We start from the raw sequence: 14781 nt of genomic DNA, 5'->3' as shown, positions 1-14781 counted from the left end.
TTTCCTGAACAGGGGAGAAAAGAAACGGGAATATCACCGCGACATTCACTATCAAAATATTTCTGTCACTACTCGTAACGACACCTGTGCGAGAGGTTTGAAAAGACCACTGTGCACGCGGGTGACGGATGTAGCAGCTAGGCACGCAACCCACTCGCTGCAGGAGAGCCAGCAAAGGACAGATGACGTAGCCATCGAACATTCCATTCCTTCCATCTCATTATCTTCAGAACCGAGTGTGACATAAAAATTCTGATCGCATCATCGTATAGCCCCTAATAAACAAAGGGTAGTATACCGAATTTCATCAAAATCGGCGGTGGGATAGCCAGTAATTGAAGGTAGAAGATTGTCGAATTTGAAACCACACTGTCCGATTTTCGGATATAAATGGAGCTCGTTGAGCTAGCTTAAGTCACTGTCTGCCTGTATTCCCAGCTGCCACGGTGTGCGGTTCAACTGTGGAGATATCTAATCGAGGTTGCCACATTGCCTGGGAATGGAACAGAAAACTTCAATGGTCGAATATTTTGGCTATCGTTAGGCACTGAAAACACCAGGAACAGTCTTCCAGCCACTGCTCACCGCTCAGTTTTGGGCTTCTTCTGTAAACTTTACTCCGAAGGAGTTACAAGATTACCTTTGTCCAGCGACGATATATACATACACTACATTATTGTTAGTATTGGGGAACAGGGTGGTATAGACGTTTGGGTGATTGCCAGCGCCATCCCGGCGACCGTGGCTTCATTCCTGGTGTTGCTGGAGTGGGATTTTGAGTTGAATATCCTGTTGTGTCAGGAAGGGCACGTGACCCCGGCCACAACTCTTTAATGCCACAGTGTGTGCAGGGACACTGAGCAAGCGGGACGGGATAAGCTGTGGAAGATGCTGCTTATTATAGATAATATTATTTGGCATCCAGCAACAAAAAATTGTTATTTCTGGTATAACCGCAATATACTCATGCTTCGGGGATACGAAGGTAAAACAATTGTATTTTGGGGGCACGCCAACCGAAACGTTTGAATACCAAGCATTGGTGTAAATTGCTTTGAGCTCGAAGTACACTGACCTAACTTACGTCACTATACTGTTTCCAAGAGATTTAGACCTTGACACATTGACACCAAGACTGCTGCTTTCCCAGGGGGCACTTTATCGCGGGAATTTCCTATTATAAAAATGCCACATGCAAGTGCGTAATCTATAGTCGATGGCCTTCATAAATATAATGTTAATCGATATACTTAGCGTCACTTTTATTTTATGCCAATGCCGTAAATCAATCAATCAATCAATCAATCAATCAATCAATCAATCAACCAATCAATCAATCAATCAATCAATCCATCAATCCATCAATCAATCCATCCATCCGTCCATCAATCAATCAATGTTAATCAATCAGTCAATCAATCAATCAATCACTACTGATCTGCATTTAGGGATCCCCTATCTGTTGGTTTCCTAGCCTTTTCTTGAAAGATTGCAAAGAAATTGGAAATTTATTGAACTTCTCCGTTGGTAAGGTATTCCAATCCCAATCTCCCCTTCCTATAAAAGACCATGTGTCCCAATTTGTCCTTTTGAATTCCATCTTCATATTGTGATCCTTCCTACTTTTAAAGACACCACTCAAACTTATTCGTCTACTAATGTTATTCCACGCCACCTCTCCACCGACAGCTCGAAACAAACCACAATGCCGGGTTAAGTGGCTCAAACGGTTGAACCGCTGGCCTCCTGACCCCAACTCGGCAGGTTCGATCCTGACTCAGACTGGCGGTATTTGAAGATGCTCAAATACGTCAGCCTCGTGTCGGCAGATTTACTGGCACATAAAATAACCCCTGGGAGACTGAATTCCGGGACCTCGGCTCCCCAAAAACCGTAAAATTAGTTAGTGGGACGTAAATTAATTATTATTAAACATACCACATAGTCGAGCATCTCGCCTCCTTACTCCCAAGTCTTCCCAGCCCAAACTGTTCAACATTTTAGTAACACGACTCCTTTGTCGGAAATCACCCAGCACAAATCGTACTGCTTTCCTTTGAATTTTTTCCCCTTCTCTCCCAAACACTGAAGCCTTACTCTAACTGCGGTCTTACCAGAGATTTATACGCCTTCTCCTTTACATCCTTACTACAACCCCCAAATACTCTCATAACCGTGTGAAGAGATCTTTAACCTTTCTTAGCTACCTCGTTAGTATGAGTATCCCAAAGAAGATCATTCCTTATATTAACACCTAGATACTTATATGGTTCCGCATGAGGTACTATAAGCTCATCAACACAATAATTAAAACTAAGAGGACTTTTTCTCTTAGTGAAAATTACATCTTGACTTTTTCCCATTTACATTCATATCATTGCCTGCTGTCCATCTCACTACATTGTTTAAGTCCCTCTGAAGTCGCTCACAATCCTGCAAAACATTTACTACTATATTCGGTATAACATCATCCGCAAATATCCTTATCTGTAATTCCAGATCATTACTCATATCATATAATTAGATAATCTCTTTCTTGCCCTGTTATAATATAATGGGTTCTTACTATTCTTTACCATTTTTAAGGTACACATCTGTTTTCACACTCAACAACCATTGCTGTAAACCAGGGCCTCTCAAACGCCCAAAATCTCACGCGTGCATATCGATGCGCAAGAGCTCCGTGCATTGTGCATCGGTCCCGCTCGGCTCGGCGCGGATCAACGCTTTGTCTCTGAGCTACTCAGCTAAGCTCGGCTCAACTCGGCTCGGACTTGGAGCACTACGGAGCAAGTGAGGAAGAGGGAGACAGGGGGAGCGAGCGAGACAGGCGTGGAGAAAGAGAGAGACAGTGCTATTACTCCAAATCGAGGAGTGGGGGTCTGCACTCTGGTCAACCAAACGAAGTCGTCTTTTGCACCGTTTACGGTGCATGCACCAGGCGCATGCACCCTGGGAGGCCCTGCAGTAAACCCATCCTATAGGCTATTTACATTTTTATTTACTTCCCTACACAAACGTAATCGGCTGAAAATGACCAAGTACTTGCGAACAAGAACGACGGAAAAGAAGACAGATTTCTTCGCTGGCTTATGTACACTTTGCCAACAGTGTATTCGTATGGTTTTAGAACTAGTTCATACGGAACACTCACTACAAATTGTCCTTAACGCTACTTGTCACTTCCGTAACTAAAACAACGCAGGGGCGCCAACATGAAGCGGCGGGTTGGGGATGGTAGACAATCCTCAATCCTATCCTGTTGACCAAGGAAGTTTGGATAGTGTAGATGAAAGAGAAGAGCCTGCTACAAGTAAGGGGAAGCAATGCCAGGAGTACGCTAAGGGCCCCGTGGCCGCTAACCTATAGTCCGAAATTAGAGCCCCTGGGTCCCCATTTAGTCACCTCTTACGATAGGCAGAGAATACCGCGGATGTTATTCTACCGCCAACGCCCACAGGGGATGCTTATCCAAACTTCCAGCGATATTCAGATATGATGATTACCCGACAAAAATGAAAATAATTAAAAATGACGGAGAACAAATAAAATCGTCTAAAAACAAGAAATAAATAAAACGAATTGCTGAAAATTACAAAATCAAGACGCGAAGTTATTTAAAATAGCCTAGGAATATGGCAGAAAATGACGAAAAATGATTTAATAAATACGTATTTCTGAAATGTGAGGGCCATAATCAGAATTTATATGAAAGTTCGCAATGTCTATAATTCACCAAACACAGCAGTGTGCATTTATTTTATTTATCTTATGGCTTTAAACGCCATGAGTGTCCGAGGACATGTTCGGTTTACCTGGTGCAGGTTTTATTATTTGACGCCCTTGGCTGACCTGCGCGTCTGGATGTGGGACGATGATGATAATGAGGTAGTGTACCCGACAGGTGGCTAGTGCAGCAGGGAGGGGGTGAAACATGGTGTCGGCACGAAGCCTACTTCTGTCTGCTCAAAGCTTTACGCCCCCATCCGATGGGCGAATCCCCATCAAACAGTACCATATTCTCTCACTCCAGCGCTATTGCTCCAACACTGCGGAGTTGGAATTGAATCCAGGCTGTTGGCACTCAATCTAATCATTAGAAATTGTATACCTGCACATCTCCTATCCTGGCAACCAACGGGACTCGAACCGGCTAACTACGGCGTCAGACCATTATGGACTTGAAACGTTAACGATCATAGCCACCAGGTGGGTTACAGCAGTGTACAAATCACTTACGGAAATGTCCCATGTATTATTTTTAAGTCCAAATATAGTAAACTTTATTAATAATGAATGTGTCCTCCTTTGTATGCCATGAACTGAAGAAGTTTTGGTATCGACTGTACCAATTTATAACACGTGTTTTTCAGTTCGTCGCTATTGAACCACACTTCTATCAAACGTCGTTTTGTCGAACAATCCAATTTAACGAGACGTTCCTTCACAATTGTCCACAAACTTCCGAATGAACGATTCCATCCTTCATATTCTGCCCGTTTAAACCACGACTAACACATTAGAGACACAAGACACCATCAGGGGTGATCAGTAAGGGATTGACATGTTCCATAAAAATGGTGTGGATTAAGGAAATGGGCAGATATCAGTAAATAATGAGCCACCGAAATATAAATTAATAGTGGATGATTTATTACAAAATAATTCCGTCCTTCTGAAAATTATGATTGTGTGAGATGATCACTAAAATTTTAAATTTTACGTTTAATCTTGCTGTACATTCAAAAATTAAAGCAAATGGGATGGTATATGTTAATAAATTCCTACTAATTCTGCCAAAAAAAGTCATAAAAATCATTATCGAATATTATTTTCAGTGTTAAATTTGATTTGCTTAGAGAATGATGCTCGTACGCATGTCATATCATGCCGGAAAATCTGGAACAAGATTTTAAATGCTTAAGTTACATGACTGGTCAAAAAATTGAAAATACAGAAAAAACATTGTAGGATACTTAATTTTACTTGGTAATTGTTTCTCCGATTTAACTCGACCTTTCAGTGATTATCTGTTCAGCGTAACCTCAGAATACACGTGACTTTACGTGATAAAAGTAAGCAAGAAAAAAATTTAAATTAAATCTTTAACCATGTGTCATGACCTTAACACAACGCCGAAACTTGGAACAACGATGGTAACACACACATCAATAATTTACAATAAAAATAAAATCACTCAACCTGTGGAAATAACAAAAATAAAATGCACGTAATAAATCTCCCGTTACCATTATCCACCAAGGAAAGAATTGAAACCAACTACAACTAAGGATACTATTTTACAAATATACACACATGTCCACACGTTATCCATCTATTTTATAGAGATGGAAGACTCCCATAAATGATGGCCTGCACACAGTAATCAGTCCGGTAGAAATAGTCTGGGTAATGGTGACTGATGATATCGTCAATATCTACATCGAACTCAGGACGTTACCAAAATTTATCCAATATCGAGGAATTGAATAGTATTGTACGGTTACAATTTTGATATTATTACGATGACGCTCATCCAGTATGACAAAAGGCTCTAACAATCTCCTACGCTCAATTTTACTTTATAGGAAGACATGTGGTTTACCTCGTGGTTCAATAACATTTTGTGAAGACGCTATCGCCTATGGTTCTCTCACGAAAACAACTACTCACAGATACATCAAATAATGAATTGCACACAACATCGCAGAAAATAGATTACATGTGCTTCTGATCATAGAGACGCGAAGATTCGCCCCCAAATAGCACATAAAATCACCATAATCCAATGCAACATCTCTCCACATGGCACAACGTGAGAGGTAAAATACACTGACTGACAGAGCAAATGCAACACCAAGAAGGAGTGGTCAGAACTTTATGCCAATTGCAGGGTAGACTGACGTCACTGAGGTATGCTCATGATGTGAAATGCGCCGCTGTGCTGCGCACGTAGCGAACGATAAATGGGACACGGCTTTGGCGAATGGCCCACTTCGTACCGTGATTTCTCAGCCGACAGTCATTGTAGAACGTGTTGTCGTGTGCCACAGGACACGTGTATAGCTAAGAATTCCAGGCCGCCGTCAACGGAGACATTTCCAGCAGACAGACGACTTTACGAGGGGTATGGTGATCGGGCTGAGAAGGACAGGTTGGTCGCTTCGTCAAATCGCAGCCGATACCCATAGGGATGTGTCCACGGTGCAGCGCCTGTGGCGAAGATGGTTGGCGCAGGGACATGTGGCACGTGCGAGGGGTCCAGGCGCAGCCCGAGTGACGTCAGCACGCGAGGATCGGCGCATCCGCCGCCAAGCGGTGGCAGCCCCGCACGCCACGTCAACCGCCATTCTTCAGCATGTGCAAGACACCCTGGCTGTTCCAATATCGACCAGAACAATAGAACAATTTCCCGTCGATTGGTTGAAGGAGGCCTGCACTCCCGGCGTCCGCTCACAAGACTACCATTGACTCCACAGCATAGACGTGCACGCCTGGCATGGTGCCGGGCTAGAGCGACTTGGATGAGGGAATGGCGGAACGTCGTGTTCTCCGATGAGTCACGCTTCTGTTCTGTCAGTGATAGTCACTGCAGACGAGTGTGGCGTCGGCGTGGAGAAAGGTCAAATCTGGCAGTAACTGTGGAGCGCCCTACCGCTAGACAACGCGGCATCATGGTTTGGGGTGCTATTGCGTATGATTCCACGTCACCTCTAGTGCGTATTCAAGGCACGTTAAATGCCCACCGCTATGTGCAGCATGTGCTGTGGCCGGTGGCACTCCCGTACCTTCAGGGGCTGCCCAATGCTCTGTTTCAGCAGGATAATGCCCGCCCACACACTGCTCGCATCTCCCAACAGGCTCTACGAGGTGTACAGATGCTTCCGTGGCCAGCGTACTCTCCGGATCTCTCACCAATCGAACACGTGTGGGATCTCATTGGACGCCGTTTGCAAACTCTGCCCCAGCCTCGTACGGACGACCAACTGTGGCAAATGGTTGACAGAGAATGGAGAACCATCCCTCAGGACACCATCCGCACTGTTACTGACTCTGTACCTCGACGTGTTTCTGCGTGCATCGCCGCTCGCGGTGGTCCTACATCCTACTGAGTCGATGCCGTGCGCATTGTGTAACCTGCATATCGGTTTGAAATAAACATCAATTATTCGTCCGTGCCGTCTCTGTTTTTTCCCCAACTTTCATCCCTTTCGAACCACTGTTTCTTGGTGTTGCATTTGCTCTGTCAGTCAGTGTATCAAAATAATTCGCAACATCCGTCCAAAATATCACGGGAAAATTTTCATAAATGACTGGAACCACACATAAATATAATAATCAGACAATGTCCTCCCTTAAAAGTATGAAATCGGATCCAAAAGAAAGCTATCCGTTTCGTTAGCGTAGCATTAATATGTCAGATGAGCCTGCTCCCTCGTGAAAAATGTAGCAAACCCTTTTGGTAAAATATAGGAGATAAATTCCGAAGAAAAAAAACACGTACACAATCTTCAATATTATAGTAACTGAATGGAAGCGTAATATTCCTTAAAGGTTAGCCGATGGCTGATATTTAAACCAGATACTTGTCCAATGAGATGACTTATTGAAACTAGCATGGTCGATTATGTTGACATACCGTCATCACGCACCTTAAAAATCGTACAGTAGGAGAAAATACAGGTTCAACGTCGTATAACACAAGAAAATGGCATGGTTAAGATACTAGAAATCTACTCAAACTACTGTTCAATCAATAATCCCTTCAAGAAGAAAGTTAACTACTTATTACAGATACATAGAACAGATAATACCCAGTATAAACAATCTGTCGACTTAAGTTGGATGTCTTGATGACCCTGGTCTCCTTCTAGGCTGAATTCATGGCATTAGGACGCTGTCGGCATCGGTCCTGCCTTTTAGTGCTGCATCCTGATCTGGGCGATGTCTCCGGGGCACACGAATTTCCTACTGTGGGTCTTCATTGCCTTGGCCGGTATCGAACTGGTACTGCTTGATGTACACTGAAACTTTCACGAAAATATTAGTATAAATTCTCCACTCATGGTTTCACAGTTGACATGTAATAATACGTACTTTCTTCATAGACACTCTTGACGTCTGCTATGACTGTAGATGGTCTATTAAACTACCAAGAACCGGGCGAGTTGGCCGTGCGCGTAGAGGCGCGCGGCTGTGAGCTTGCATCCGGGAGATAGTAGGTTCGAATCCCACTATGGGCAGCCCTGAAGATGGTTTTCCGTGGTTTCCCATTTTCACACCAGGCAAATGCTGGGGCTGTACCTTAATTAAGGCCACGGCCGCTTCCTTTCAACTCCTAGGCCTTTCCTATCCCATCGTCGCCATAAGACCTATCTGTGTCGGTGCGACGTAAAGCCCCTAGCAAAAAAAAACTACCAAGAAATGACACTGTTCTCCTCGTGGTGCAAGTATCAGCTGTCCAGGTCTATAAAAGACCTCCCTGCTTAGTGAGCTTTTGAACAACATACGTAGCCATCAAGTAAGCAAGTAAGAGAATCCTTGTTCAAATTCGCCACCTATATTCTGAGCTCTGACGTCATACCTCGTGATTTGGTTGACGTCCTGAATTCCTCTACGTTGTAATTAACATGTCCCCTAATTTCTTATTAATTAATTAGTTAATTAATTCCACAATTAATTTAATTTCCCAATATTATTATTTATGCCTTCCTAAAAATGCGATATCAAAGCTTTTATGCACACTTGATTGATTGATTGATTGATTGATTGATTTATTTATTTATTTATTTATTTATTTATTTATTTATTTATTTATTTATTTATTTATTTATTTATTATTTTTCTCCAGATCTACAGTAACAATACCCATTTGATCCGTTAAAAGATAAAAATAACAATGTCCAGCCTAAGCCAAAAGTCACACTCTATGTACTGTACAAAAAAAGAAAAGAAAGTAATACACGAAATGAACAGCAAATGAATAGAACAATTTAGTAAAATAATGATACTTCTTGGACATGGCATGAATCTCCTCGGATACTCCGGAAACGTGACGCCCCAAATGAAGGTCACCGCAGTAGTCATCCTCGGCCTCTTCATGTCACGTCCAACTTCTCTCCTGAATATTTCTATTGTTTTCCCAGAATATGCAATATAAACTGTATTATTAATGTCACAGACCTTCGTGCCCCTGCTGAGTAAACACGCAAACCTTTGCATATTCCATTCCTCCTACATTTCCTCTACTTGACTCCCTCTGGGTTGCTGATTCCATACTTCCGTTGCACTCACATTCTGCTACTACGTACTCTGCTCACGTTGCAACTTTATCACTACACTACTTATCTGTTCTTGCTCGTCTTATTCAACCATACTTAATCTAATTTAAATAATCATCTACAACCAACTTTGCTTACCGATCTACCGATCTAAATCACTTACCAATACCATTTAAACTGCACTGTCTCTCTCATCATCCATCCATCATCACCTTTCATACTTAACACTTCAATTCCAGTCCTCAATTACTTTACATTTATAATACACATTAAGATACCTTCACTTGAATAAATGCCATCTAAACTTCGCTACCTCTCTTATCATCCATCTATCGAACTCCACAAACCATCCATCTTATTCCAGGCCACATTTACTTCAAGAATTTAGAATACACATACAGACACCACCACTTGAATAAATACCATCTAAACTTCGTTACCTCTCCTCATTTCCATCCATCATCTAAACTTCGCTTCCTCTCTTATCATACATCTATCGAACTCCACAATTCATCCATCTTATACCTAAAGACATCATCACTTGAATAAATACCATACAATTACAATACACTTAAAAACACCTTATCACCTCGTTACCTCTCTTATCCTTCATCCATACATACAGACACCATCACTTGAATATATACCATCTAAACTTCGCTACCTCTCTTTTCATCAACACCATTTAAACTTCGCTACATCTCTTATCATCCATCCCTCATCGTCACCTTTCATTCTTAACACTTCAAATCCAGTCCTCATATCATCACTTGAATAAATACCATATAATTACAGTACACTTAAAAAATACCTTATCGCCTCGCTACCTTTCATTCTCCTTCATCCATCATACAACACACATACAGACACCATTCCCTAACCATTCCTTACTTCATGTAATTGATACACATCGCACGGAAGAATAAATATGAAAAAATAAATGATTATGGAGCGAACTTTTTCAGTTCTACTACAGCAGATCCAGTACCTTTACCAGTTCTGGATGATGTACTTTCTTACCTCCCCTGTACTTCCAAAGATATTCCAACGATGTTCCTAAAATTAAACACAGGTATTCCTTCAAATGCCCCTGCAGGGCATCTTTTCAGTAAATGCAAAGATGTACTTCCTCCTTAAGACGTTGAGGATTAGCGATGAGAATTTTAAGAACCAATTTATTTACTTCCAAAGTAAGTGGAAAATCGCCGGGCTGAGTCCTTGATGTCGAAAAGAGGACGTCCTAAACGTTACGCCAGGAGGTGGTGGCAGTGGTGATTATTGCAGCCATCCTTTATTAACACTAATCAGATAGAAAAAGGAAAGAGCCGCGAAGGGCGTGAACATGAAAGGCTCCAAAAGCCTTGCAAGTATAATATCGGCAGGGTTGGAAGAGAACAAGATCTGACCAAGGGAGGTCGGATAGGAAAGATGAAATCTAGGAGATTCGCACAAATAAGCAAAAGCAATACCAGACTCAGCTAGGGAAACCGTGGTCGCCAACCGACGCTCCCGAATAGGGAGCCCCTGGTCCCCCTTTTAGTCGCCTTTTACGAAAGGCTGGGAATACTGCAAGTGTAATCCACCTTCCCCGCCCACAGGGGGAGGTAAGGATACGTTAGTTTGGAAACCATGACTCAACCCAATTTGGTTGTAATGTTGTAATAATAATAATAATAATAATAATCGTCCGACTTATTGACTGAATGGTCAGCGTTGAAGCCTTCAGTTCAGAGGGTCCTGGGATCGATTCCCGACTGGTTCTTTGTGTTTGCTCCAACACTTTCCTGTTCATATTCATACAACACACCACACAACCAACCGCCACAGAAACACGCAATAGTGATTATATCCCACCATGCAGGGTTGGCGTCAGGAAGGGCATCCGGAAATAAACAGGGCCAAATCCACAGGTGCGACACAGTTCGCACAGGCGACGGCACAGATGTGAGAAAAGCGGTAGATGAACAGGTTTAATAATAATAATAATAATAATAATAATAATAATAATAATAATAATAATAATAATAATAATAATAATAATAATACCGGGGGTATACCTTCTCCGTCCTCTTAAACTGCGCGCCTTCTATAAGGCCATTTGTGTTACGGAATTTGAACTACTGTTATACTAGAGATTTGGATTTTCAACCGCTAGATGTCTCTATCATCTACCCCTAGCGGGTCGTACTCTAATTTATTAAGAAATGTTTATTGCGACTGGCGGCAAACCTTAAGTTTTGTAGATTTTTTCATTTATCAAACACTCCTACTGCTTCCTTCTTCCTTAGTTATTAACCAGTCAGGAATGTTTGGAATATTTCCTCTAGCCAATTAAAATTGGGGGTGTGCGCAGGCATCCAACCTATTTGTAAATGGTTCTGGAAACTTCCCCTCACAGTTGCTATAAAGGCTGGGCGCTTTAAGGCCGTATTGTCATCTTTATCCCTCCAGTACCGAACTCGATAGCTGCAGTCGCTTAAGTGCGGCCAGTATCCAGTAATCGGGAGATAGTGGGTTCGAGCCCCACTGTCGGCAGCCCTGAAGATGGTTTTCCGTGGTTTCCCATTTTTACACCAGGCAAATGCCGGGGCTGTACCTTAATTAAGGCTACGGCCGATTCCTTCCAATTCCTAGGCCTTTCCTAGACCTATCTGTGTCGGTGCGACGTAAAACAAATAGCGAAAAAAAAGGGTATCCCTCCAGTTGATCGTGCGCGGCGCGTATTAAGGAGGCAGGGGCCGTACATCGGCGTTCGGCAGGCCCAGCAAGCAAGGTAATGGCAGAATTTTCTTAATATGTGATAGCTTCGGCAGATAGCTTGAGAGGAAGGTTTCAAACCTATTTCATTTTATGTAAAAGTTCTATTCAATAGTTTAAATGTAGATTTTCGGCAAGTCTAAGGATTCTGCTTAAATCTCGGCTGGGAAACATGTAAACTAAGGGAACAAAGTGTGATTACCCTCTGTTGATTCCCATTCAACTTGGTATGGGGTGACTAAAATTTTCTAAATATCTAAATTCTTAACACAGTTTTGGCATTTAATATTTAACGTTTAGTCACCCCTCTGTAGGACAGGCCTCTGCAATTTCGGGCCATAAGTCCACTTAAGGTTTTAAGAATGTTTCCATAACATGTGCAAGTGTTACGCCTCCTAGCCTTTTGCTCATGGACGATTCTGTTAAACACTTTCTTTCTCTCTTTCTTTTTTTTTTTTTTTCATTAAGGCAATTTAGAATGAGCACTCATTGCCCATGTTTAAATTGTAATTTTTTATAGACCAGTGTGTAAAAAAACGGTTGAGCAGAAGTGACTGTAAGGGCCGCTTCACACTAGGCGACAGGAATCGGCGACCAGAATCGGCTACAGAGTAGCTCAGGTGAATTCCGTGTCGCCGTGCGGTAGCCGCCCGCGCTACTTAGTCGCCTTCCCCGGTCTAGTGACAGTTTTTATAACGAGTTCTCAGGCAGAGGAGTGTCTCTTGCTGCTATTATTATTGTTGAAAAGAAAGAATGAAAGCTTCGTAGGTTTCATTCACAGTGTATGACGAAAGATCGTTTGTAAAAAGGACTTTTCTATAAACGATTCCATGATTTATGTGATAATGGTTCCAAGTTTTTAAAAGTTACCGGTACTTCACTTTTCTCTGTAGACTACTAAGAAGACGGTACTATAGTTGTTCGTACAGCCTCATTTTGAAAACTGTTGGTTGATTCCCTTCTAAAAGTAAAGTCAAGAACGCTCACAAGATGCCTTAAATATCGTTCTCTCCACAACTTAATTAATAATAAAAAATGTCCTGCCTGCCCTTGTATTGGAAAAATCTTCTCCATTATCTTTCTATTCTGCCTGACTTTTTCCCAATCAATTGAGGTCGGCATCTGACCCAAGTTTACGGAGCGATGTATTTACTATTGCGTATGGTGTGTATAGACGAACAAAATTACCCCGTCCCCGAGGCAGTGGTATTAACCATGCAAGATTAAAATCCCCAACCGAGCAAACGGCCGCGTGGTTTGTGCCACGGAGCTATCATCTTGCGTTCGGGAGATAGTGAGTTCGAACTCCACTATAGGCAGTCCTGAAAGAGGCTATCCGTGGTTTCCCATTTTCACACCAGGCAAGTGCTAGGGCTGTACTTTAATTACGGGCGCAGTGGCTTCCTTCCCACCCGTATCTCTTTCCTGTACCCTCGTCGCCATTAGACGTATGTGTCGGTGCTACCTAAAGGAAATTGTAAAAAAAAAAAATCCCCGAATCGTTCGGGAATCGAACCCAGGACCCTCTGGACGCTGTGCTGAGCATACAGCCAAACAAGTCGGACAGCAAAATCTCAATTATATTCAACATTTAATAAAAGTGTTGTCGCTTATATTTGCAATATTTAATTACAAAGCTCGTTCTTTTCCTGGGATGTTCTTCCTTTAAAGTCGCTGAAAAACTGTGCCATTACTTCGTATCATGTATTTCACTTCTCAGCTTCCTTAATATAGCCTATTCGTCACAGTTAAAGTCCAGATGGACGCTGCTCAGTTTATATAATTAAATCATTCATACTGAATGTAATATAGTGATGGGACATTCGATTCATTTTACTGAATCGATTCATTTGATTCCGTTCACGTTACTGAATCGATACAGTGATCCGATTCACGGCTCATTGGTCACCGCTCCTACTGCATCTGTGTAGTATGTGCTGGTAAGACAGCAGCAACAGCATTCAGTGCTCGCAGCTGCCATCTGGTCTTCATACTATGAACTCCTTTCTTCGGAAAAATGCTAGTTATTCTAATACATCGAAGGTTTCCGGCGACACAGGGTGGGAAAGGTTAGGATAAGGAAGGTAGCAGCCATGGCCTGAATTAAGGTACAGTCCCAGCATTTCCTGGTGTGAAAATGGGGAAACTACGGAAAACCATCTTAACGGCTGCCGACGGTGGGATTCGAACCCACCATCCCCCGAATGCAAGCGCATGGCCAAGCGATATTAACCACACGACAACTCGCTCAGTCATTTTTGAAAATATGTATTTTTCTATCAGCTGAAGATTTTTTAAAATCGTCATATTTTGTATAGGCTACCCGAGATGTACAGTAGCCCGCTGGTCTTCTGATTCAACATACTGTTATTGCGTCTGTCCACACATGATTGAAGTCTTGTGCAACGATGTGACATATGAACTGAGAAAATACTGAGCCGTTCTTCCCAATATAAAACAGGTACTTTTGAGTGGTCATGAGCATGACTCATAGTCATAGGGCAGGTTAGAGTCGAGTTTAATTGTCAAATGTCAACTAAGTTATAATACTAAGATTCATTAAACTGATAAATAGCCTACCTACTTACTAGCTACTTCAGAATTATGTTGTGACTACGTTTTTAACACTGCAAATAAATCCATCTATTATTTAAACCTCCCTGTAAGAAGAGGACAGTGAATGCAAATGGGTATTATTTTCAAATGAGCTGAGCTCGAGAGTCCATTATAGCATACGATTCTT

This window comes from Anabrus simplex, chromosome 1 (genome assembly GCF_040414725.1).
Source record: "Anabrus simplex isolate iqAnaSimp1 chromosome 1, ASM4041472v1, whole genome shotgun sequence".
Taxonomy (NCBI): Eukaryota; Metazoa; Arthropoda; class Insecta; order Orthoptera; family Tettigoniidae; genus Anabrus; species Anabrus simplex.
The sequence above is the reverse complement of the archived record's forward strand: the minus strand, read 5'-3'. Positions refer to the sequence as shown.